Below are 26,378 nucleotides of genomic sequence, written 5' to 3' on the forward strand. Positions count from 1 at the left end.
ACATTTTTCTTGAGTTTTCAAATAAATGGGATGTTCCTGTCAAGGGGCCTTCAAGTGCCTCACAAATTAATGCAAACTGTGAATGTGCTTAAACATGAAATTAAGAATTCCTGCATCCCCTCTCTCTATCCTCTATACTTAATCTTTCCTTTTATGTATAGTCCATTGGTTAGGGTAAAGAAAATATTACTTAAACTTCAATTTGACATCTACGACCTGAAGGTTTTCTGGGGATTGCACAATCTTTTATAACATGTTGGGTGTAGGTTCAAATGTAAACTATTATGGCCAGTGGAGCTTAAAAGCCACTAATAAGAGTAACTGATTGCAATGTTAGGAGTTGTGAGTTTCCCAATATAACAATATTTTTCCAAACCATACAAATGAGAAACTTTTTGAAATATAATAAGTGAATGTAAAAAGTGACAATGGTCATTGGAATAATGACCAATAAAGATTATGAATGTATTCTTGTAGGGTATTTTTTGTCATTGAAATGACACCTCAAGATAAAAAACACATACAACGTTTTTAGTCACAAATGTAGAAAATATTTTGGTAGCATAAGCGTGAACTTTGTGCTATGAGGTATAATTTCTAATGTTTTTCTTAATTATCAGATCAACAGTGCTTTAACATATTAGTACCTAGCATGGGGGTGGGGGTGGCGGCCTCCCAGCCAATGGGGAGGCTCAGAACGCGGGCATTACCAGACAGTAATCCCGCCGCCCTGAGCCTCCTCAGAGCTGGCAGCAGCCATCTCGCCTTGCCGGGGAATGAGGTAATTCTTTCCCTCCCCACCCTCCCACCCCCACTTACCTTTTCTGTCCATTTTGGGAGCGGACGCGCTGGGAACACTTCTGTCCCCAGCGTGACCGATAGCGAACCGCAACAGGCCATCATGGAACGGAAGAAAAGACTACACGTAGTCCCATTTCTCCTTTCCTTGGTGGGAATTTTGTTTGTTTACTTTTTTTCAATTATTTTCAACGGCTGCCATGGAAAGGGAAGACAGACTTCGTTTTTCCTTCCCCGGCAGCCATTTTTTTACATTTCTTTCTTCAGAAAAAAAAGACTTTTAGTGCCCCGGTCTTTTGGGCCGGGGTACTAATAGCAATAAGCCTCTTGCAGGGGGGGCATTACCACTTCAGGTAATGCCCGGGGCCTTCGTTAAGTATGGGCCCTGGGGCATTACCTGAAGTGGTAATGCCCCCCCCTTGCTCTGGGTTTATTGCTTAAATATTGTCTCTGAATATCTTCAAATACTTTGGTATAAAGTGATATTAACGAATCCATAATAACAAATAACTTTAATAACGAACCCTAAACAAACAAAATTATTTGACTGAAGTATATATGGGGTGGGGTAAGGGATTAAAACCGGTGGGCAGGCGTTTGGGGTGGTGTAATAAAAAGCTGGCTAAACGGGGGCCTTGGGTGGGACCTGCTAAATTAAACAAAAAACAATAAAAAATATTCGCCATTTTAAATTTGTTTAAAAATATTTTTTATTATTGGATTCGTTAAGATCACATGGAAACATACTTTTCACATTCTGGCACGATAGTGTGCCACTTTGTGCAATCTTCTGCTACCTCGGCAACTTAAACCGAAATCATGAGGTCGCTGATTCTATTTCTGACAATCCTGACTCTGCCTCTCGTCCTCAGTTAGTGGAGAAATTCAGCAACAATTTCTTTCGGGTACTGACAAATTTCACAACTTGCTCTTGTACGCTGCAGATGTTTCTCACTCAGGCCTTACAATGGCTTTATCAAAGCTTTGAGTGCTTACACAGCGTGGTTGTACACAACATCACGCCAGAGTTCCTTTTAAATTGGCACAAAGTAAAAAAAAATGCGTCTCTAGCAAAGTGGTCCCCGAACTGAGTGGCTGGTCCACCACCAAGGGGGGTCCTGACTAAGGTGCAGGGGGCAGATGTGTGGCAGGGCGAGGCACTTTAAAAAGACAGGATTATTACTCCCTTTAATGGAACATGTAAGTAGTTCCGGCAGCTACAATTGTTCTATGCACCAACACTTCAGACCAAACATTTGAGATTTCCTTGGAAATAACACATACGCATTAAAGTAAGCAAAGATTTTAAATATGTGTGGCTGCACAATATGATGTGTGGTAAAAACAATATGTTTTATATCACCAACTCCAATTGCAGATCACCCATGGAGAACCTTATCAAAATCGCATACATTAAAAACAAGAGTAGCTCTACCGCAAAAACAATGCATTTGTTAATTTAAAAGAAGCTGCAAAATATTACACATGCTTCCTTTTCCATTAGAACTTCACTACCCTGATGTTGGTACTTGAATGAGAGAAGAAATATCTCGTGCATCAAAGAGCTGTCACTCTGGTAAGTTCTCCAATTTGAACTGAGATGTATCTGGGGAGTGTGTATGCCGTTGCTTAGAGAGACACAAAGATCTGTTGACATTAGCCAATGTGGCGTTTCTTTAAATAAAATGTTCAACTCCATAAATTTACATGCCACCCGCAATACTCTATGATCGCTTTTACCAAAAAAGGATACAAGTAGTGAAAGTAAAGGATACACGAAGGGTCCGGGCCTTTCTTCTTAACCTTCAGTGAAGAATCCTCAAGGAAGAATCCTTTCCATTGATTCCACCCACTGTCTGATGTAATAACAAAGCCAGAGTGAGCAAGCAATTAAAAGGATGAATAACTAGGCACAATCTCCAATCTGTTACAAGAAAACAAATGGTCAATACCAGAACTTCCCCCTTTGGTGTCTCTTAAGTCCACTATTTCTGTACTAACCTTATATGATTAGATGACAAAGTTAGTGAAGAACCGATGTTCCAATTGAATCCAACAAAATAAGAAAACAACAGCAAGGAAGGGAAGGTTAGTATGAATCTAATCCCGAACGGAATGAGGGCCGAACTAGAGTCGGGTTGGTGCACTCTGGATAGCTTTCACTTAGTTCAATGCACAAAACATCATAAAACAATCCTGTAATCTCCCACAGGGTGAGCTATTAAGGTTTTCACTGAAGTGCAGTACGTTATTCACCCTAGAAAGTCTGTAAATGAGTCCAACCTAAATATCCAGCTTGGGTTGTAGTGCTATTTCACCCAATGGTCTCAAACGAAATAATAACCCGTAGCACTTCCGGAAGTTTTGGGGTATTCAATATAATTAGGAATTCAACAGCATAGAGTCGTGTACCTTTGAAATAAGCAGGACCCGTCCGTAGCAGCAAAGACAGAGTCGTAGTGGAACAGCCACTGGATATGAAAAGCCGCTGCGTAGAACCAACGCAGGAGACAGCGAAGCTGGAGCCGTTCCATGGAAGAATGCAGCCGACGAGAAGAATGGACCTTCACCTGGAGATACGCGGCTGGCTGGGAAGCCTCCGCGTGGAACTGTAAACTTGGAATGGTAGCTGCTGGTTGAGGGAACGCCTCATGAAGTTCCAAAGTAAGCAGAGAAGCGTCCAGATAGTAGCTGAAACAGGCTAATCTTCGGTAGGCTTTAGAATGAAGGAGAGCGGTTTGTGAGGAAACGAACTGCACGCAAGGACATCTTTCAATCAGAAGCACAGAGCGTTCTGAGGAAAGGCCCTAAATACATGCCAAAGAAACGTGACTGATCATGTGATTGGATGCAGATATTCAGTATCTGGTAGCAGGAAGTTTGGAGAACAGTCTCCTTTATTATAAAACGGTTTTGCTGCGTTCTAAAAGCATACAGATTCCTGCCACCATGCCTCACAGGTGAATGCATTACTATTTTCCTATTCCTTTTTCCATGCAACAACAAAACTGTTGATCTTTGACTATCATCTGTTTCCATTTAGCTCTTTTATTTAAGTATTGCATTCGAAATTGGAGATTGCCCAAGATGTTTTACCGGAGTGTGCCAGAACTTTTCATAGAATGCAATACATCTCTACTTGCACTATCATGCAGAGTGCATGATGTGGTCATGTGATTTCTTTCCAAACAATGCACACTGGGTGCAATTTGGTTATTAAAGCTATATCGGACTCAGAGACATTTCACAATCTGCATGCCCACATCACTAGACATCTTTACACAAAGTGTGTCTAGCAGGGCAATGGCAGACTATTAAAATACACATATGGAAAACACAGGTTCCGGCCACATGTTGCATAACCCTGTCAAGAACACCAGATATACAATAGCATTTGCAAGCAAGAATCAAGCAGAATGTTGGCGCCTAGGACATGGTAAAAGTCTTAGAAGATGGAACAGCAGTTGTCATTTCACCGTCAAATTTCTCATCAGTGGTACAAAATCATCAAAGGTATGCCACAATCCACCTACTCACAGCCCTAAACATTACGCACATCGTGTCACCTGGGGAAAGCCAGATGATTAAAATACACAAAAACAAAATAATACCCCATCCCATCTGGATGTTACGTAAAGAGATCATTGTATGCAATAGTGTTTGCTAATTAAATTGACCAGGATGTTCAACAAGGTTAGGGAACCACTAGGGTATGGTGGAAATCTTTCAAGTCGGCACATGCCGTCTACTGCCAACATCTTCTCTCAACCACATCATGTAATATTTTATACCACTAAGGACATGAGGCTTTTTTTTTTACAAAGTTTAGGATAGCTTCAAAGACATTCCACAAACCGCCGTCCACAGCCGTATGAATCTATATACTTCATTTATTGCAGTTAAAATGCAAAGGAGTCAAATACACACAAAACAAAAGCACCAACCATACAGGGTGCACCCACATGCACTATTACCAAATCAGGAGCACAGGGTATAAAATAGCATTCGACTCAAAACTTCCATCATTACTGCATACGCAATTTGGCATACACTGGCAGCCATGCCAGCATTTCTCCACAACAAGCACTAAATGAAAGCAACCATATTGCTCAATTATTTATGTCTTGACGTTGGGTCCAATGACTAAGATTAATCCTCATCCGACCTTCTGCTAAATCCCCAAAATGTCAAGTGTGGCGATCATTTTATCTAGAATTATGATGCTCCTTCAGACCTTTCAAAGTTATAGGAATGCTAGTACCATTTTTATCATTTGTGATCTTATTTTGCCAGTTGCAAAATGTATTATATAATATTTCCATTAGATTTCTGAATTTGCTTATGTTGGTAAAATGACAACTTGCATCATCAACTGAGGTGCCAACACTACACATAGCAAAATGCACGCAAGACACTGTGCGTTTTCCAAAAAAGATATTCCCTTGATCCAAATATGGCTACTCAATGTGGCATTTATTAAGCCAGATGACAATGACCGACACACCAATATAGTATTAGGAGATAAAAGAGGTAATGGATTACACTTATGCAGTCAACATTCAAGTACAGACAAGTCGAAGAAGTGGGCCCTCCTAAACTAAGAGATTACTTGCGACTGTTGTACAAACACTCTCAATATCAACATAGGCCAGACAGTATAATACAGATAATTGATGGAAAGGCATAAGTATTGCTCCATTGCATGTGTACTTTGTAGATTTCGATAGCCCCTTTCCTCTTGGTACATTTCCTTTCTTCTCCAGAGGAGTAAACGGGTGTATCCAGTGCTGTTTCAGTACCCTCAGACACATCGCAGGCCATGCAGGTATGCCAGTCACACATAGTGTGAATGTTTGCATCAATTAAAATTGTGACCAATCTGGCCGGAACGACCTACGGCTGCAGTGATGTGGGCCTGTCAGGCTTGTAGGGAGCTTTTACCTTCAGTCAAGTAGCAAGGTGAGGAAGAGGAGCCAAACCGCTTGTTCATGTCCCGGAGAAGATCGAGGACGGGATTGATGGTGTCCTGGCCTGCAGACTCAAGCAGGTCAACCTAAAGGGAGATGGAATCCCAACTGGGACCGATCGAGTGGATCAGCCACAGATGGTTGATTGCAGTGCAACAAGGGTGCGGGGAGAGCACATGCCCTGTACAAGCTGTGGAAGAACATGGGTGCCAGCCTTGTACGCAGAAGTGCCGGACAGCTTGACGGTCTCAGCAGAGCAGAAGGGAGACAGCTGGCACAGCAGGGGCACATGGTGCCATTGAGAAGTGCTGGTGCACATTGGGAACAAGCTGCTGGAGACAAGCTGGATGCTGGAGGTCACATTTGAGATTGTAGCTGAAGGGAAAATGAGAACGGCAACGGCTGGCATAAATCAGCCGATTGTCCCCAGGAGTGGACACTGACTGGTGGGGCTCTTTCAGTCGACCCCAGCGGCAGGTGCTGAAATGTAGCGCATAGGGATGGAAGATTACTACACCATTGTTAATGCCTTGGGATCATATGTAGAGCACGTAGTGGATGAAGTGAGCACACTAGGGGCGGCAAAGAGGATGGTCCTGACTTGGTATACTCTAGCTGGGAGAATAGAGCATAGACAAGGAGACTGGCAGCCAGTGCTCCAGATAAGATTATGAGGTGGGATTATTTTAAACCCGATTTTTTTTTTTGTTTTGTTTGTTTTTGTTTATTTTAAATCAAGGCAGGATGACAATTACAAACATTATAAGCAGTGATTATTTAGGCATGTTGATCCCCAGTCCTTTATCCCCCCCCTGAGTTTCCTCCCTCCCTCCTCCCTTTGGTCCTTCTGTCCCTTAGGCGTTGTAGGCGGCTTCTTCCCTCCTGGGCTGTCCAGTTTGCGCCTCAGCGTCTATGTATCTTCCTCAGGGATCTCTTGATTTTTCAGGATTTAGCGGGCCCTGATAGGTTTATAGGTCAGGGCGGGGAAGCGCTGGTCGAATTCCAGCACTGGGGCCCAGATATTCTGGAAAAGATGGAGAGTTCCCGCTTGTGCTGCCGTCACCTTCTCCGCTACCAGAATGTCCCAAAGTTTGGTCCACCATTGGGCTATGTGAGGGCCTTCTGGGGTTTTCCAAGCTCGGGCCACCACCGTTTTCCCTGCTAGTAGGCAGTGGGTTAGTAGTTTCGATCTGGTCCCGGAGCGCGGGTAGATCCCGGGGATTGGAGCTCCCAGCAAGACTGGTTCTAGTTCCAGGGGAATCGCTGTTCCGGTAATTTGTGTGATGGACCCCAGGCATGCTTTCCAGAATTGTTGGACCTTTAGGCAAGCCCACCACATGTGGAAGAAGGAGCCTGGGTGGCCGCATCCTCTCCAACAAGAATGATCCACCTGGGGGTTCATATGGTGAAGTCGGAGGGGCGGGTAGTACCACCGCAGCGTGATCTTGTACGCACATTCCCTATTGGTAATGCAGGTGGACGAGGTGTGTGTTCTGGTCCATATATCCACCCAGGTTTGATCCTCTATCGGATGACCCAGGTCCGCCTCCCATTGGGCCATGCAGCGGGTCTTTGTGGTCCGGAAGTCACGTAGGAAGCGCCTGTATAGGGTGGATACTCTGCCGCGGGTTGGAAGGTCTCCCAGAGTGAATTCTAGGGCAGTAGGAGGGCGTGTCGCTGCTTGCAGAGTTTGGGGGTGTGAGCACCAGTGGTGTAATTGAATGTAGGTGAATCTGTCCCTTTCCTGGAGTTGGAATTTCTCCTTGCATTGGGCAAATGTGAGAGGTCTCCCCCCCCATATACAGCTGGTCTATGGTCTCCAGCCCGCCCTTAATCCAGTTACGAAAATTGTGAGGATTCGTTCCCGGTGCGAACGTTGGATTATGGAAGACCGGGGAGCGTGGGCTCAGTCCTCTTGGCACTCCCTTCCGTTTTAGTGCCCAGTCCCAGGAGCTAAGGGTGTGTTTGGTTGATAGCAGGAGATCTCCCCATTGAGACCTAAGGGGGGGGGGCGGGATGTGTGGTAGAAATCGTAAGGGTAGGGGCACTTGTGTTTGTTCCAACTTTACCCATCTAGGGCGGTTTGTCGTATTTTGCCATGCCTGGACCTGTGCCAATTGAGCTGCTACTCTGTAGGCCTGCAAGTCTGGGACCCCAATCCTCCCAGTTTGGAACTCCCCAGCATAGTTCTGAGAGGGATTCTCGCTTTCTTACCTTTCCAGATAAAGTTCAGCATTTTTCTCTGGATCCCTCGAAGAGTTGGTGTGGGGATTGCTACTGGTAGGGAGGCACAGGCGTATAGGAACCGCGGAAGGAGGTTCATCTTGCATGCAGTGATGCGCCCAAGCAGTGAGATTTCTTGGGTCTCCCAGCGTTTCAAGGCGCCTTCCAGTTCTTTAAAGAGTCGGGGGAAATTGGCTTTGTATGTGTCTCTTGGGTCAGCCGGGATGTGGACCCCTAGGTAGAGGATGGCTCTTTTTTCCCATGTTATCGGGCACATCTTGGTCAGTGGTTCCCGTTCTGCTGGGGTGAGGCCGATGCCCAGGGCGGATGATTTATCGAAGTTTATGGTAAGGCCTGAGACCTCGCCGTAGCTGGCAATTTCTCGTATCGCGTGTTTTAGAGATGAGTGGGCCTCCGAGATAGTGAGCAGAATGTCGTCCGCGTATAGGGCGATTTTGTGATGCTTGGGGCCACTATGTATGCCCTTGAATTGGTCGTTTCACCTGATCTTTTGTGCAAAGGGCTCCATGGTGAGTGTGAAAAGCAAGGGTGACAGTGGACAGCCTTGCCGGGTTCCGCATGATAGGGGGATCGGAGCCGAGCTGTGTCCGTTGATTCTCAGGCTAGTTTTAGGGCTATTATAGTTGGCTAGAACCATCGTTTGGAAAGTTGACCCGAAGCCGAAGGCCCCTAGGGTGTGTCTCATGAATGTCCAATCCACCCTATCAAATGCCTTAGCTGCGTCGAGAGCCACTAAGACTAGTTTTTGGGAGTTCCGGGAAGCAAGGTCCACCAGGTTCAGGGTTCTCCGGATGTGGTCACCTGCTGTCCGGTGTAGGATGAAACCTGCCTGTTCGGGGTGAATGATCTTCGGCAAGATGCGATTTAAGCGGGTTGCTAGAATTTTTGAGTATATGTTTGCATCGATGTTTAAAAGTGCGATCGGTCTGTAGGACGTTAAGCTTCTTGGATCTTTTCCAGGTTTGGGCAGGAGGATGGTGGTTGATTCCTGCATCGATGGGGTCACTGCTCCCGTTTCCCTGAAGGCGTTGAATAGGGTAACCAGGTGGGGGGTCAGTTGTGCTCTGAATAGTTTGTAAAACCTGGTTGAAAAGCCGTCTGGGCCGGGGGCCCATGTTTTAAGTGATTTGATGGCTTCCTCAACTTCCTCCCCTGTAATGAGCTCCTCCAGTCCGTCTCTCGCTGTGTCGGAGAGGCGGGGCACTGCTGCCTGCTGCAGATATTCCCTCTGTTGTGATAAGTTTCGTGGGGTTGCCTTCATGATTTGGGTCAAATAATCTATTGCGAGTCGTTGCTTTTCGGGCTCTGAGTATAGTGTGACCCCGTTGGGATCACACAGACCAGTGATCGTGTTGACGCGTCTCCGCTTGGCTAGGTTGGCCACCAGGAACTTGTTCGCCTTGTTACCCTTCGCGTAGTATGACTGTTTGGCTTTCGCCATTAGTTGGGCGGTTTGTTCCGCATAGTGGGCTTCCAGTTTTTTCCTTGCTGTACGAATGATCCATTGCGTTTTGGGGGACCAGCCTTTCTCCTTGTGGAGTGCCTCGGCCTCTCTTAGTTCGTTCTCTAGAGCCGTCCGGGTCTGACGCCTGTCTCGGTGATAGGCCGCACCTTGGGTAATTAGGGAGCCCCCGATTACTACCTTCATGGTGTCCCAGTTGTTCGCTACCGAGGTGTCCGAGGCTGGATTTTCGTTAAAGAAATTTCTTATTCCTGTTGCGATCTTGTCTCTGGTAGCCATGTCATTAAGGATCGGGTCGTACAACGTCCATTTACGTGGGTTATTAAGGTTGGGATTCTGAACCCGGAGTTCCAAGAGCACTGGGGCGTGGTCGGATATCGCTCTTGTGCCGATGGAGACTTCTTTGACTGAAGGGAAAGTTTGCGGAGAGATCAGGAACAGGTCGATCCTTGAAAAGGTGCGATGGACGAATGAGTAAAAAGAGAAGTCTTTTTCGTCAGGGTGGAACACCCGCCATGAGTCTATTATCTCCAGGGTCCTGAAGAGTCGGAGGAGGCTAAGTGCTTGGGTGAAGTTGCTTGGAGTCGGGGGGTGTGACCGGTCTTTGGTGGGGTCGGGAACCCCATTGAAGTCCCCACCGACTATTGTTTGGCCCTCCACAAAGCTAGTGAGAGATGTGCCCAAGGAGTCATAGAAGTGTGATTGTCCAGTGTTAGGGGCGTACACCGAGACAAGAGTATACAGATCTCCCATTAGGAGGCATTTGACCGCTGTAAATCGGCCTTCTGGGCAGATTTTCGTTTCCAGAATCTGTGGGTTCAAGTCTTTCCTGAAGAGGATCGCCGTACCTCCTTTTTTGTTTGTGCCAGAGGCAAAGAATTGGAGCGGGAATAACCGGGAGCGAAGCCGGGTCACATCTACCGGCAGCAAGTGAGTCTCTTGGAGCATGGCTATCGCTGCGTCTTCGTCCCAGAGTTTCAGTAGAATTGCCTTTCGCTTGTTAGGAGAGTTCAGGCCATTAACATTCAGGGAGAGGACCCGAAGCGTCTGGAGGTCCGCTGAAGCCTCACTCTCCTTTCCTTGGGTTAGGGGGAGGTCGTGGGGCGGTGATTCAGCTGCCATGTCTGTTGGGGGATCCCTTGATATCATCCTGCACTTGAGGTTTTAACGCGGAACCCCAACGGGGGGCCGCAACTTTAACTGGAGGGTAGACCGACATTGTAAGTACGGGCATACCCTCGGCCAACAGGGCCAACTGTCCCATCACGTATTGTGTACTGTGGGTTTCCAAGGAACAAAGGTTGGAAAGTATCCTTGGAGTGGGTATGAACCATGGGTATGGCCCGTCGCCACCGCCTTCAAGGTTCCTTAGTTCGAGACAAAGGTGGCGGGCCTTAAATTAGGTAAGGGCACTTGCGTCCAGGCCAAATTGCTGACAGAACCTGGGACCGTGGAAGCGTCCTCGTTCATCTCTTTCTGTTGCTCCGCTGGGTTGACGACCATGACGTGCGTTTGGGCTTTGGGGGGGGGGAGGCGGTCCAGAGTCCTCGGTCCTCTCCGGGTTTGGCGTGGAAGGATCTCGGGGCGAGGTTGGATGTAAGATTCTCTCTGCATCTTCCAGGTGGCTGATTCGGCGTAGGGTGCCTTTATATGTAAACTGGAGAGCTGTCGGAAACAGCCACCTGTTGTCATGATCACTGCTTCCAAGGAGCCAGGACCAGCCCAACGTCCTTGGAAGCAGGCCCCTAACCCTAATCCTAGGCACCAGCCGGTCCCCACGGCGACCTTTTGGACCTTGTCCTGGCGCCGGTGGCACCAGGCTCATCAGAATCATCGGTCCCGGCACTGGAAGCGCCGGGCTCATAATATGTGTGCAGATGTTTGGGTGGACTTACCTGCAGCAGACCATGCTGCTTACTTACCAGCCACTTAGAAGTCCTCTGTGAACAGGAACTATTTTCTTACCTGGGTGGGGCAAGCTCCACTCCCTGGATTCAGCACTGGAAAGCTTCTGGAACTGGAACTCTTTTTTTACCTAGGCGGGGCCGTGGAGGAAGACGCCTCATCACTCCAAGGCTATTTAAACCACACCCGATAGATGAAACGTGCTTCGCGTTATTCTGCATCTGCAGCAGAACGCTCACCGAGTCTGTTCCAGCCTTTCTTCTTACGATCCTGAATCTGCAAGAATCATACTCACCATTCCTGCATCCTGAATCTGCAAGAAGCATACTCACCATTCCTGCATCCAGTCGACAGCAGCACCTGCAGAGACAAGAAAAAGCAGGTTAGCAAGGCAGCCTTAACTCGCAGTGCTACTCACCTGATCCATCGGCTGCGGTCATTTTCGGCACGCTGCACCTCTGCCTGCGAAGACAAAAGAATTGTCACTACTTACCGGCACTCCGTGAATTCTGGATTTCTTCACACTGCATCGCCGCCTGCGGAGATAAAAGCATTGTATCTACTTACGGACATTCCGCGGACTCCGGCGCTGCAAACCAACTTCTGAAAGACAAAAGAAGAGACATTAGACAGGTATTTACTTACGCCCATCGCGCTCTTCGCAATAGAACGCCTGCAATACTCCGGCGTCTCTTCAGCACGAACTACGCTGCAAGGGAAAAGACAGTTAGAGCGCTTGCATTTACTCACGCATTTCCAGGCGCTTCACTCCATCTTCCTCAAGAGTCCTGCAAGACAAAAGGGAGAAAAGCATTATACGAAGTCCTGTTCAATGTTAACGTGCCTTGCACCTAAAGACTATAAAGACTAAAAAGGTGTCTGGAAACTCACCGCTCGTGCAGTTAACGACGGTAACGGTCTTCTGAGTCCAAGAGGCCTATGTTTCACCAGTGAAGGAACTGGCAACAGCGCCCTGCACCAGACGCAGATGGAGAGCCCAGCATTCACCTATTTAAGGTGAGCACGTTGACCTGGGGGCTCTACGGAGAGGGAGAGAGAGGAAGAGGGACATTGAACAACCCAGACCATTAACCCCCATATTCTTTCACCTGCAGAAACCTCACCCTACGAGTTCGACACACAGTGCGAAGAGGTTCGACCCCAGAAGCCCATCGGGTTCTGCACATCACCTTTCGAGTCACAGACACCTTCCTGCCAAGATCAGCGCCTCCGTGGGAATCAGGTGAGCGTTACAGAACGCGAAGCCCACCGCAAAACTCCAACCCAGGCGCAATGGAAACCTCAGACACTGATCACTTAGCCCAGTTGCTCGGGGAATTAAGAGCAGAAGTACATGCAGCTTGTCAGGAAACAAGCTCTCTAAGAAGAGAACTGATAGTTTCCAAGGAGCGAACAGAGGACCTCGCTAGGCAATTGCTACAAACACAGGCAGGACAGACACCCCTGCCCGCTCCAGGAGGAAGCTATCCTTCTGCATCATCTATAAATCCAGTGCAAATCAATCTACCTGGTAATGTGCCCTTGGCTCCGCCCGAACGTTTTTCTGGTGACCCAAAGAAATTTGCAGTGTTCCTCAACCAGTGCCGCTTACATTTCTTATGTCGACCAGCTGCATTCCCAACAGACCAGACCAAAGGGGCTTTCGTACTTTCTTATCTCAGTGGCAGCGCCGCAGATTGGTCGATCCCTTTAGTCACCCAGGATGATCCGGTTTTACATGATTTCCAGGCCTTCCAGTCCAGCATGGAGAAACTATTTGCAAGACATGCACAAGGGCAGGCCTTGGACAATGAACTTCTTTCATTACGACAGGGTAATCAAGACCTCTTGACCTATATAGCCTTATTCAACAGACTCATAGTGGAAACTCAATGGCTCGAGGATAAGAGAATAACGCTTTTCTACAGATGCCTGCGTGGAGAGCTCAAGGATGTGTTAGCTCAAGTTGTGAACCCTCCACAGGAATGTTCAGACTATATTGACTTAGTCGTCCAATTGGACCACAGATTACAGAACAGGAAGGCTGATCGTTCTAAATTTGATACCCGAGTGTTTTCTAAACCACAGACTTCTACTAAGGGAGCTGACACTGTGGAACCCATGCAAATAGGGGGGATGAAAGGTCCTTTAACCCAAAAGGAGCGGGAAAGAAGAAGACAGCTGCAATTATGCCTCTATTGCGGGAACTCGGGGCACTTTCTTCGAGACTGTCCAGTGAAACCAGCTAAGAAGGCTGTAGGAGCCGCAGATTCCAGTACCTCAAGTTCTGAGCAGGGAAACGACCTAGCCCGGCAAGTGCAGAGGTCCTCTTGCCGAGCGTTAAGATCTGTCCCGTGACCTCGCATTTCGTGGTGCCCATGGTCCTCATTAGTCCTGCACGTCCGGATCGTTTGCATGCAATTGAAGCTTACATCGACAGCGGAGCAATGAGCAATTATGTGGACCGTGAAATGGCATCAAGGATGAATCTACCCCTTGTCCCTAAGGCAGTAAAAGACGTCATTACTACAGTGGATGGCACGGAGATAGCCTCCGGACCAGTAACGCACGCCACCCAAGAAGTGACGCTGGTGAGCCAGGAGGGACACTGGGAGAAAATCGTGTTCGATGTGATCAAGGCCCCTCAGTTCCAGATCATTCTGGGAATCCCTTGGTTAGAGAAGCACAATCCTCAGATCAACTGGCGAGCAAAGACGGTTCAGTTTCCAGAATGCTTTACCACTTGTTATCCTCGGCCTGAAGTTTCAGTGGCGGCAATCTCTTCTGAGGTTCCCACGTTACCTCCCGACTACCAAGAATTCCAAGATGTCTTTCAGAAGGATCAAGCTAACACCCTGCCTCCTCATAGGTCTTACGACTGTCAAATAGACCTGATACCCGAACAACTCCTCCTTGCAGTAGGATTTATGCCCTCACCGAGCCAGAGAATCTTCACCTCAGGCAATATCTGGACCAATACCTAGCTAACGGGTTTATCCGTCCTTCTAAATCTCCAGCTTCCTCGGCTTTGTGCTTCGTTCCGAAAAAGGAAGGAGACCTTAGAACTTGTATAGATTACCGCGCCCTGAATCAAATTACCGTTAAAAACAGATACCCGTTACCTTTGATCCCTGAACTCCTGGACCAAGTCAAAGAAGCATGTATATATACAAAGTTGGATCTCAGAGGAGCCTACCACTTGGTACGAATAAAAGAAGGCGACGAGTGGAAGACGGCCTTTCGCACCAAGTATGGGCTATTCGAATATCAAGTGGTGCACTTTGGACTTTGTAACGCTCCTGCCGCTTTCCAGTATTTTATGAACGATGTCCTTAGAGAACTCATAGATGTGTGTGTTGTTGTCTACATTGATGACATCCTTGTCTATTCATCATCTGAAGAGGAACATCAGAGACACGTTAAAAAGGTTCTCGAGAGACTGCGTCAACATAACCTTTTTGCCAAGCTTGAAAAATGCGTTTTCAACGTAACCGAAGTTGTGTTCCTGGGATTCATATTGTCACCTAATGGGGTTCATATGGATTCAAAGAAGGTCGATGCAATCATCAAGTGGCCATCACCAACCTCGGTAAAAGGAGTTCAAAGCATGTTAGGCTTCGCTAACTTTTACCGCAGATTCATTCCTGAATTCTCTCGGATAGTCCAGCCTATCACCGCTCTGTTAAAGAAGAACAAACGTTTTGAATGGTCTACTGAAGCAGAACAAGCCTTTCAGGGCTTAAAAGCTAAATTCATTTCTGCACCTGTTCTAAAACATCCTCGCCCAAAACTCCCCTACATCGTGGAAACGGATGCTTCTAGTCTTGCTATGGGGGCAGTGTTGTCACAAAGAGATCCGGTCACACACCAATTACATCCAGTTGTAACGCTCACCTGATTCTCGCAGAGGCGCCGGTCTTGACTGGGCGACTACCGTATCTTCAAAGGTGATGTGTAGCACCCGGTTGGCTCTTTGGGCTGGACCTCTGTGCACTGTATGCCTGACGTGTAGAGTAAGATGTCTGCAGATAGAAAATATGGGGTTAATGAACTGGGATTATTGGGGTGTCCCTATCTCTTTCCACTTCTCCTCTCCTGTAGACCCCCAAAGGTTAACGCTCTCACCTTAGGTAAGTGAATGCCGAGCTCTCCATCTGCCTCGGGGCAGGGTGCTGTAACCAGTTTCTTCACTGGATAGGTAGCGCAGGCCTCTTGACTTCAGAGGACTGCTGTCCGTCGTTTACTGCACGAACGGTAAGTTTCGAGTCATTCAAATGTCTTTAAAGTCTTTAGTAATGATGTCTCTTGTTTTGCAGGGTTCCGGCGATGGCGGATGACGGGCTGAAGTGAGTTGAAGATGGAGCCCGTGTGATGAATAGAAGCGCCTGGAAGCACGTAAGTAAGCGCTTGTTGCCTGCTTCACTATGCGCTCTAACGGTCTTTTTATTTTGCAGGTACGAGTTCGGAGCGGCTGCAGGGAGCCGGAATACCCACTGGATTAGATGTGGAAAGGAGTAATGGCACGTGAGTATTAAAGTTCCCCAATGTCTTTAAACGCACCTTGTTTTGTCTTTCAGGTGCGGGATGCAGCGCCGAAGGCCTCCGGAGCGTGCGAAGAGTTGGTAAACTTTTGTCTTTCAGATGCCGGAATGCAGTGTGAAGACCTCCAGAGCGCACGAAGAGTAGGTAAGCCTTTGCCTTTCAGATGCCGGAATGCTAACCTGTTCTTTCTTGTCTTTATAGGTGTTGCTGAAGACTGGATTCAGGATGGTAAGCCTTTGCCTTTCAGATGCCGGAATGCTAACCTGTTCTTTCTTGTCTTTATAGGTGTTGCTGAAGACTGGATTCAGGATGGTAAGCCTTTGCCTTTCAGATGCCGGAATGCTAACCTGTTCTTTCTTGTCTTTATAGGTGTTGCTGAAGACTGGATTCAGGATGGTAAGCCTTTGCCTTTCAGATGCCGGAATGCTAACCTGTTCTTTCTTGTCTTTATAGGTGTTGCTGAAGACTGGATTCAGGATGGTAAGCCTTTTTCCTTAGGCCCAGGACCGGATGCAGAAGACACGATGAGCGTTCTGCTGCAGAGGTTGCAGAATAACGCAAAGCAAGATTCATCCACCGGGTGTGGTTTAAATAGCCTCCTGTAGTGCTTAGGTGTCTCCTTCCACAGCCACGCCTAAGTAAGAAAAGAGTTCCTGGTAAGAAAAGAGTTCCTGCCTTCCAGAAGAGTTCCAATGTTCTGAATCTAGGGAGTGGCTCCAGCCCCACCCAACAGGAAAAGTAGTTCCAAACAGAAGAGGATCAGAGGCTCAACTGGCAGGCAAGTAAGCAGCATGGTCTGCTGAAGGTAAATCCACCCAAGCATTATGAGCCCGGCACTTCCAGCGCTGGGACTGGGCATATTTATGAGCCTGGTGCCACTGGCGCCAGGACTGGGTCCAAAAGGTCCCAATTGGGACTGGTTGGCACTCGGAACCTGGGTTATGGATCTGCTTCCAAGGGAGTTGGGAAAACCCTGACCTTTTGGAAGCAGAGATCATGACAGTACCCCCCCTCAAGGCCCCTCCCAAACCGGGCTTCTCCGGGGGTTTTGGCTTGTCAGGAAATGTTCGGTGAAATCTTTTGATTAGGCGAGGAGCGTGGACATATTCAGCAGGTTCCCAGGATCTCTCTTGGGGGCCGTAGCCTTTCCAGTCAATTAGGTAGAATAGTTTAGATTTGGAGATCTTGGAGTCCAGAATGCTTTTGACTTCAAACTCGAGTTCTCCATCCACTAGGATAGGTTTTGGAGATTTGGTTAGTCGGGTTTGAGGTTGCACGGGTTTTAATAGAGAGACGTGGAAGACCGGATGTATCTTCATGTGCGGGGGCAAGTCCAACTTGACCGCTACTGGGTTTACTATGGTAGTGATGGAATAGGGACCAAGGTATCTTGGGTTGAATGTGCGTGGCCCTTTTAGAGATAGATATTTGGTGGATAACCAGACTTGATCCCCTACTTGATAGTGAGGGGCTTCCTTCCGATGTTGATCTGCTCCTTTCTTGTATTGTTCTTTAGCCCTTTGAAGGTGAGAAACAGCTTCCTTAAAGGCTTGGGTGATTGTAGAATGCAGGTAGTCTACTGCTGGTGTTTCAAGATCTTGGAGGGGATCCAACTCGGAGGTTCGAGGGTGACTGCCGTACAAAAGAAAAAACGGGGTTTTCCCAGTTCCCGAATGGACAGAGTTATTGTAGGCATACTCGGCTATCCAAAGGATATCTTTCCAAGTTTTTTCAGTTTGTTGCAGCATGCAGCGTAAATACTGTTCCAGAGTTTGATTGGTCCTCTCGGTTTGTCCGTCGGTCTGAGGGTGGTGACTGGTCGATAGTCTCACATCAATTTGAGCCGACCGACAGCAACTTCGCCAAAAATGAGAAATAAATTGACTACCTCGATCCGAAATTAGAACCGAAGGAAAACCGTGCAGTCGGACAATGTTTTCGAGAAATTCTCGGGCCAGAGTTGCTGCTGTTGGCAAGCCTTTGAGCGGAATGAAATGCGCCATCTTGGAGAATAAGTCCACGATTACTAGAATCGTATTGTATCCGGAGCATGGAGGTAGATCGGTGATGAAGTCCATAGAAAGCGTATGCCAAGGGCGAGGTGGGATGTCAATAGGGCGTAAGAGGCCTGCTGGTCTTTCCTTTTGACTCTTGTTTTGGGCGCATACTCCACAGGACATTATAAAGTCTCTGATATCTTTTTTCCAAGACGGCCACCAGAAGTAGCGCTTGATCTTTTCTGAGGTCTTGGCTATACCGGGATGACCTTCCATTAAAGAGTCGTGATAACAAGAGATTACTTTTTTCTGTAAATCTGTGCTGGGTAGGTATAATCGTTCTTGGAAATACAATAAGTTGTCCTTTACTGCAAAGTCCTTTCCCTGCAGATGCCAATTCTGTATGTCTGCTGGAGTTACAAGTTGCCTGGCTTTATCCTTAACTTCCTCTATGGATTCTGTGGCGATTACACCCAGAATTCTTTGTTCGGGAATGATTGGTACAGGTTTAGGGTTGACCAAGTGTTCTTCCACTCCCATCCGAGAAAGGGCATCGGCTTTACCGTTCTTTGTACCAGGTCGATAGGTAATTATGAAGTCAAACTCGGCAAAGAATAATGCCCAACGGAGTTGTCTAGAGGATTGGGCTTTTGCGGTCTTCAAATATTGCAGGTTTCGGTGATCCGTAATCACAGTAACGATGTGTCGGGCCCCCAGCAGATAATGCCGCCAAGCCTTAAAGGCAGACTTGATAGCCAGAAGTTCCTTGTCAGTAATCGTGTAATTGATTTCAGGCGGCGAGAATTTGCGGGACCAAAATGCCACGGGATGCAACTGATTGGTTACCGGGTCCTTTTGTGATAGAACTGCCCCCATGGCAAGGCTTGAAGCATCAGTTTCCACGATGTAGGGGAGTTCGGGGTGAGGGTGTTTTAAGATTGGTGCAGAGATAAATTTAGTCTTCAAATCCTGGAAAGCTTGTTCCGCCTCGGTAGACCATTCAAAACGTTTGTTTTTCTTTAACAAGGCAGTGATGGGCTGGACTATTCGAGAGAATTCGGGGATAAACCTGCGGTAAAAGTTAGCGAAGCCTAACATGCTTTGCACACCTTTTACGGAGGATGGTGATGGCCATTTGAGAACTGCATCGACCTTCTTTGAATCCATACGCACTCCGCCAGGTGATAATATGAATCCCAAGAATTCAACTTCAGTCACGTTGAAAACACATTTTTCCAACTTAGCGAAAAGTTTGTGTTGACGCAATCTTTCGAGGACCATTTTCACATGTTTCCGATGTTCAGATTCCGATGAAGAATAAACGAGGATGTCGTCAATGTAAACAACAACACATACATCTATGAGCTCTCTGAGGACATCGTTCATAAAATATTGAAAGGCGGCCGGGGCATTGCAAAGTCCGAAGGGCATGACCTGATATTCAAATAGCCCATACTTGGTGCGGAAGGCCGTCTTCCATTCATCGCCCTCTTTTACTCGTACCAAGTGGTAAGCTCCTCTAAGATCCAGCTTTGTATATATGCATGCTTTTCTGACTTGGTCCAGGAGTTCAGGGATCAAAGGTAACGGATATCTATTCTTAACGGTGATCTGGTTCAGGGAGCGATAATCGATACAAGTTCTAAGGTCTCCTTCCTTTTTTGGAACGAAGAACAAAGCTGAAGAAGCAGGAGACTTGGAAGGACGAATAAACCCATTTGCCAGGTATTGATCCAGGTATTGTCGAAGGTGAAGGTTCTCAGGCTCGGTGAGGGCATAAATTCTACTACAAGGAGGAGTAGATCCAGGTATCAGGTCTATCTGGCAGTCATAAGACCTATGAGGAGGTAGAGAGTTAGCCTGATCCTTCCGGAAAACATCTTGGTATTCTAGGTATTCGGGAGGTAACTGGGGAGTCTCTGAAGAAATTGCGGCCAGTGCAACACCAGGTGGAGGGTGACAAGTAGAGACACATTCTGGAAACTGGACCGTTCTTGCTCGCCAATCGATCAGAGGATTGTGTTTCTCTAACCAAGGTATTCCTAGAATAATCTGAAACTGAGGGGCCTTGATCACATCGAACACGATCTTCTCATGGTGTCCATCTTGACTTACTAGCGTCACCTCTTGAGTGGTATGCGTTACTGGCCCGGAGGCTATCTCCGTACCATCCACCGTAGTAATGACGTCCTTTACAGCCTTGGGACAAAGAGTTAGATTCATCCTCAAAACCATTTAATGATCCACATAATTGCCGATGGCACCGCTGTCGACGTAAGCTTCAATTGCATGTAATCGATCCGGATTATCAGGGCTAATGAGGACCATAGGTATCACGAAATGCGAGGTCACGGAACTGGTTTTCACGCTCGGCAAGAGGACCTCTATTCTTGTCGGGCGAGGTCGTTTCCCTGCTCAGAGTTTGTAACTTTGGTAACTGCAGCTCCTACTGCCTTCTTGGCAGGTTTCACTGGACAGTCTCGAAGAAAGTGCCCTGAGTTTCCGCAATATAGGCATAATTGCAACTGTTTCCTCCTTTCCCGCTCCCTTTGTGTTAGAGGACCTTTCAGACCCCCTATTTGCATGGGTTCCCCGGAGTCTACTCCTTTGGAAGGAGTTGGCGGTTTGGAAAATACTCGAGCATCAAACTTGGAACGATCGGCCTTCCTGTTCTGCAGCCTGTGATCTATTTGAACGACCAAGTCTATATAATCCGAACAGTCTTGTGGGGGATTCACTACTTGGGCTAAAACGTCTTTGAGCTCTCCACGTAGACCTCTATAAAACAGCGTAATCCTTTTGTCCTCAGGCCATTGAGTTTCCACTATTAGTCTATTGAAAGATGCAATATAAGCCAAAAGGTCTTGATTACCCTGTCGCAACGAAAGAAGCTCATTGTCCAAGGCCTGCCCCTGTGAATGTCTTGCGAACAGTTTTTCCATACTAAGCTGAAAGGCTTGAAAATCATGGAGAACCGGATCATCTTGATTAACTAGAGGGATCGACCAGTCTGCCGCATTGCCACTAAGGTACGAAAGTACAAAAGCTACTTTTGCTTGATCAGTTGGAAAGGCTGCTGGCCGGCATAAGAAGTGCAACCGGCACTGATTGATGAATACTGCAAACCTCTTTGGGTCACCAGAAAATCGTTCGGGCGGAGCCAGAGGTACATTCCCAGGTAGGTTGATCTGCACTGGATTCATAGAGGATGTTGAAGGAAGATTTGCCCCTGATGCGGGTAACGGGGTCTGTCCGGCTTGTGACTGTAGCACTTGTCTAGCAAGATTGTCTGTTCTCTCCTTGGAAATAATTAGTTCCCTTCTTAGAGCATTCGTTTCCTGACGAGCTGCATGCACTTCTGCCCTTAGTTCCCCAAGTAACCGGGCTAGGGGGTCAGTATCCGAGGTTTCCACAGCGCCTGGGCGAGAGTTTTGCGGTAGGCTTTGCGTTCTGTAACGCTCACCTGATTCTCGCAGAGGCGCCGGTCTTGACTGGGCGACTACCGTATCTTCAAAGGTGATGTGTAGCACCCGGTTGGCTCTTTGGGCTGGACCTCTGTGCACTGTATGCCTGACGTGTAGAGTAAGATGTCTGCAGATAGAAAATATGGGGTTAATGAACTGGGATTATTGGGGTGTCCCTATCTCTTTCCACTTCTCCTCTCCTGTAGACCCCCAAAGGTTAACGCTCTCACCTTAGGTAAGTGAATGCCGAGCTCTCCATCTGCCTCGGGGCAGGGTGCTGTAACCAGTTTCTTCACTGGATAGGTAGCGCAGGCCTCTTGACTTCAGAGGACTGCTGTCCGTCGTTTACTGCACGAACGGTAAGTTTCGAGTCATTCAAATGTCTTTAAAGTCTTTAGTAATGATGTCTCTTGTTTTGCAGGGTTCCGGCGATGGCGGATGACGGGCTGAAGTGAGTTGAAGATGGAGCCCGTGTGATGAATAGAAGCGCCTGGAAGCACGTAAGTAAGCGCTTGTTGCCTGCTTCACTATGCGCTCTAACTGTCTTTTTATTTTGCAGGTACGAGTTCGGAGCGGCTGCAGGGAGCCGGAATACCCACTGGATTAGATGTGGAAAGGAGTAATGGCACGTGAGTATTAAAGTTCCCCAATGTCTTTAAACGCACCTTGTTTTGTCTTTCAGATGCGGGATGCAGCGCCGAAGGCCTCCGGAGCGTGCGAAGAGTTGGTAAACTTTTGTCTTTCAGATGCCGGAATGCAGTCTGAAGACCTCCGGAGCGCACGAAGAGTAGGTAAGCCTTTGCCTTTCAGATGCCGGAATGCTAACCTGTTCTTTCTTGTCTTTATAGGTGTTGCTGAAGACTGGATTCAGGATGGTAAGCCTTTGCCTTTCAGATGCCGGAATGCTAACCTGTTCTTTCTTGTCTTTATAGGTGTTGCTGAAGACTGGATTCAGGATGGTAAGCCTTTTTCCTTAGGCCCAGGACCGGATGCAGAAGACACGATGAGCGTTCTGCTGCAGAGGTTGCAGAATAACGCAAAGCAAGATTCATCCACCGGGTGTGGTTTAAATAGCCTCCTGTAGTGCTTAGGTGTCTCCTTCCACAGCCACGCCTAAGTAAGAAAAGAGTTCCTGGTAAGAAAAGAGTTCCTGCCTTCCAGAAGAGTTCCAATGTTCTGAATCTAGGGAGTGGCTCCAGCCCCACCCAACAGGAAAAGTAGTTCCAAACAGAAGAGGATCAGAGGCTCAACTGGCAGGCAAGTAAGCAGCATGGTCTGCTGAAGGTAAGTCCACCCAAGCATTATGAGCCCGGCGCTTCCAGCGCTGGGACTGGGCATATTTATGAGCCTGGTGCCACTGGCGCCAGGACTGGGTCCAAAAGGTCCCAATTGGGACTGGTTGGCACTCGGAACCTGGGTTATGGATCTGCTTCCAAGGGAGTTGGGAAAACCCTGACCTTTTGGAAGCAGAGATCATGACACCAGTAGCCTTTTGGTCCCGCAAATTCTCGGCTTCCGAGATCAACTATTCAATTACAGACAAGGAACTTTTAGCTATCAGATCGGCCTTTAAAGCCTGGCGGCATTATCTGTTGGGAGCCAGACACACAGTCACCGTAATGACTGATCACCGCAATCTACAATATCTGAAGACGGCCAAAGCTCAGTCTTCCAGACAGCTTCGCTGTGCTCTGTTTCTGGCTGAGTTTGACTTTATAATTACTTATCGACCCGGCAGTAAAAACGGAAAAGCAGATGCCCTCTCTCGGATGGGAGTAGATGAACATTTGACCAATCCAGAACCAATACCCATAATCCCAGAACAAAGGATTTTGGGGTTGGTCAGCGCTCAATCCTTTGAAGACATCAAGACTACAGTCAAGTCACTCCTAACTCCGGCCGATTTGCAGGACTGGCAATTAAAGGGAAAAGAATTCTCAGTGGATCAAGACCTACCATATTTCCAAGGGCGTTTGTACTTGCCCTGTGAGAAAATACAAAAGCAAGTAATCTCCGGTTATCACGACTCTCTAATGGAGGGTCACCCTGGCATTACCAAAACCATGGAAAAGATCAAGAGACATTTCTGGTGGCCATCATGGAAGAAGGATATTAGAAACTTTGTAATCTCCTGCGGTGTGTGTGCCCAGAATAAAAGTCAGAAGGAGAAACCAGCCGGCCTTTTACACCCTCTGGATATTCCTCCCTGTCCATGGCATACCCTGTCCATGGATTTCATCACGGACTTACCTCCATGCTCAGGGTATAATACCATTTTAGTAGTAGTGGATCTATTCTCCAAGATGGCTCACTTCATTCCCCTGAAGGGCCTACCTTCGGCTTCGGATTTGGCCCGAGAATTCTTAGAAAACATCGTTCGGTTACACGGTTTTCCCTCGGTTTTAATCTCCGATAGGGGAAGTCAATTCATCTCCCACTTTTGGCGAAGTTGCTGTCGTCTAGCCCAAATTGATGTAAGACTTTCAACCAGTCACCATCCCCAAACTGACGGACAAACCGAGAGGACAAATCAGACTCTAGAGCAATATCTGCGTTGCATGCTCCAACAAACTGAAAACCCTTGGAAGGATATTCTTTGGATCACTGAATACGCTTACAACAATTCGACTCATTCTGGAACCGGGAAGACTCCCTTTTTCCTATTATACGGACATCATCCTAGAACCTCTAATCTGGATCCTCCCTAAGAATTCGAAACACCTGCTGTGGATCATTTGCACTCTGAGATTACCCGTGCTTTTAAAGAAGCCACTGCCCATCTGCAAAGAGCTAAAGCTCAAGTCAAAAAGGGAGCAGATCGACACCGTAAAGAGGCCCCTCACTACGCAGTAGGAGATCAGGTCTGGTTATCCACTAAGCACCTGCCTCTAAAAGGACCCCGCACCTTCAACCCGAGATACCTTGGACCTTACCCCATCTCTACCATAGTTAATCCGGTGGCGGTCAAATTGGAATTACCTGCGCATATGAAAATACATCCAGTATTACATGTCTCCTTGTTAAAACCAGTACAACCAGAAACCCGATTGACTGAACTCCCAGAACCTGTTTTGGTGGACGGAGAACTCGAATTCGAAGTAAAGAACATTCTAGACTCCAAGATCTCCAAATCTAAGTTATATTATCTGGTTGATTGGAAAGGATACGGCCCCCAGGAAAGGTCTTGGGAACCCTCAGAATATGTCCACGCACCTCGTCTGGTCAAGAGATTCCATCTGAATCACCCCGACAAGCCAAAACCCCCGGAGAAGACACGCTTAGGAGGGGCCTTGAGGGGGGGTACTGTCATGATCACTGCTTCCAAGGAGCCAGGACCAGCCCAACGTCCTTGGAAGCAGGCCCCTAACCCTAATCCTAGGCACCAGCCGGTCCCCACGGCGACCTTTTGGACCTTGTCCTGGCGCCGGTGGCACCAGGCTCATCAGAATCATCGGTCCCGGCACTGGAAGCGCCGGGCTCATAATATGTGTGCAGACGTTTGGGTGGACTTACCTGCAGCAGACCATGCTGCTTACTTACCAGCCACTTAGAAGTCCTCTGTGAACAGGAACTATTTTCTTACCTGGGTGGGGCAAGCTCCACTCCCTGGATTCAGCACTGGAAAGCTTCTGGAACTGGAACTCTTTTCTTACCTAGGCGGGGCCGTGGAGGAAGACGCCTCATCACTCCAAAGCTATTTAAACCACACCCGATAGATGAAACGTGCTTCGCGTTATTCTGCATCTGCAGCAGAACGCTCACCGAGTCTGTTCCAGCCTTTCTTCTTACGATCCTGAATCTGCAAGAATCATACTCACCATTTCTGCATCCTGAATCTGCAAGAAGCATACTCACCATTCCTGCATCCAGTCGACAGCAGCACCTGCAGAGACAAGAAAAAGCAGGTTAGCAAGGCAGCCTTAACTCGCAGTGCTACTCACCTGATCCATCGGCTGCGGTCATTTTCGGCACGCTGCACCTCCGCCTGCGAAGACAAAAGCATTGCCACTACTTACCGGCACTCAGTGAATTCTGGATTTCTTCACACTGCATCGCCGCCTGCGGAGATAAAAGCATTGTATCTACTTACGGACATTCCGCGGACTCCGGCGCTGCAAACCAACTTCTGAAAGACAAAAGAAGAGACATTAGACAGGTATTTACTTACGCCCATCGCGCTCTTCGCAATAGAACGCCTGCAATACTCCGGCGTCTCTTCAGCACGAACTACGCTGCAAGGGAAAAGACAGTTAGAGCGCTTGCATTTACTCACGCATTTCCAGGCGCTTCACTCCATCTTCCTCAAGAGTCCTGCAAGACAAAAGGGAGAAAAGCATTATACGAAGTCCTGTTCAATGTTAACGTGCCTTGCACCTAAAGACTATAAAGACTAAAAAGGTGTCTGGAAACTCACCGCTCGTGCAGTTAACGACGGTAACGGTCTTCTGAGTCCAAGAGGCCTATGTTTCACCAGTGAAGGAACTGGCAACAGCGCCCTGCACCAGACGCAGATGGAGAGCCCAGCATTCACCTATTTAAGGTGAGCACGTTGACCTGGGGGCTCTACGGAGAGGGAGAGAGAGGAAGAGGGACATTGAACAACCCAGACCATTAACCCCCATATTCTTTCACCTGCAGAAACCTCACCCTACGAGTTCGACACACAGTGCGAAGAGGTTCGACCCCAGAAGCCCATCGGGTTCTGCACATCACCTTTCGAGTCACAGACACCTTCCTGCCAAGATCAGCGCCTCCGTGGGAATCAGGTGAGCGTTACAGAACGCGAAGCCCACCGCAAAACTCCAACCCAGGCGCAATGGAAACCTCAGACACTGATCACTTAGCCCAGTTGCTCGGGGAATTAAGAGCAGAAGTACATGCAGCTTGTCAGGAAACAAGCTCTCTAAGAAGAGAACTGATAGTTTCCAAGGAGCGAACAGAGGACCTCGCTAGGCAATTGCTACAAACACAGGCAGGACAGACACCCCTGCCCGCTCCA

The 26,378-nt window shown here is 47.7% G+C and overlaps 1 protein-coding gene across 2 annotated transcripts in view; it reads right to left on the minus strand.

Moving 5' to 3' along the window:
• Positions 1-26,378, minus strand: part of LOC138582748 (stress-70 protein, mitochondrial) — a 1,916,616-nt gene that overhangs the window by 1,632,621 nt on the left and 257,617 nt on the right. The gene's annotated exons all lie outside the window — the stretch shown is intronic.

Source organism: Ambystoma mexicanum, chromosome 3q (assembly GCF_040938575.1).
Source record: "Ambystoma mexicanum isolate Mex_15411 chromosome 3q, UKY_AmexF1_1, whole genome shotgun sequence".
NCBI classification, from domain to species: domain Eukaryota; kingdom Metazoa; phylum Chordata; class Amphibia; order Caudata; family Ambystomatidae; genus Ambystoma; species Ambystoma mexicanum.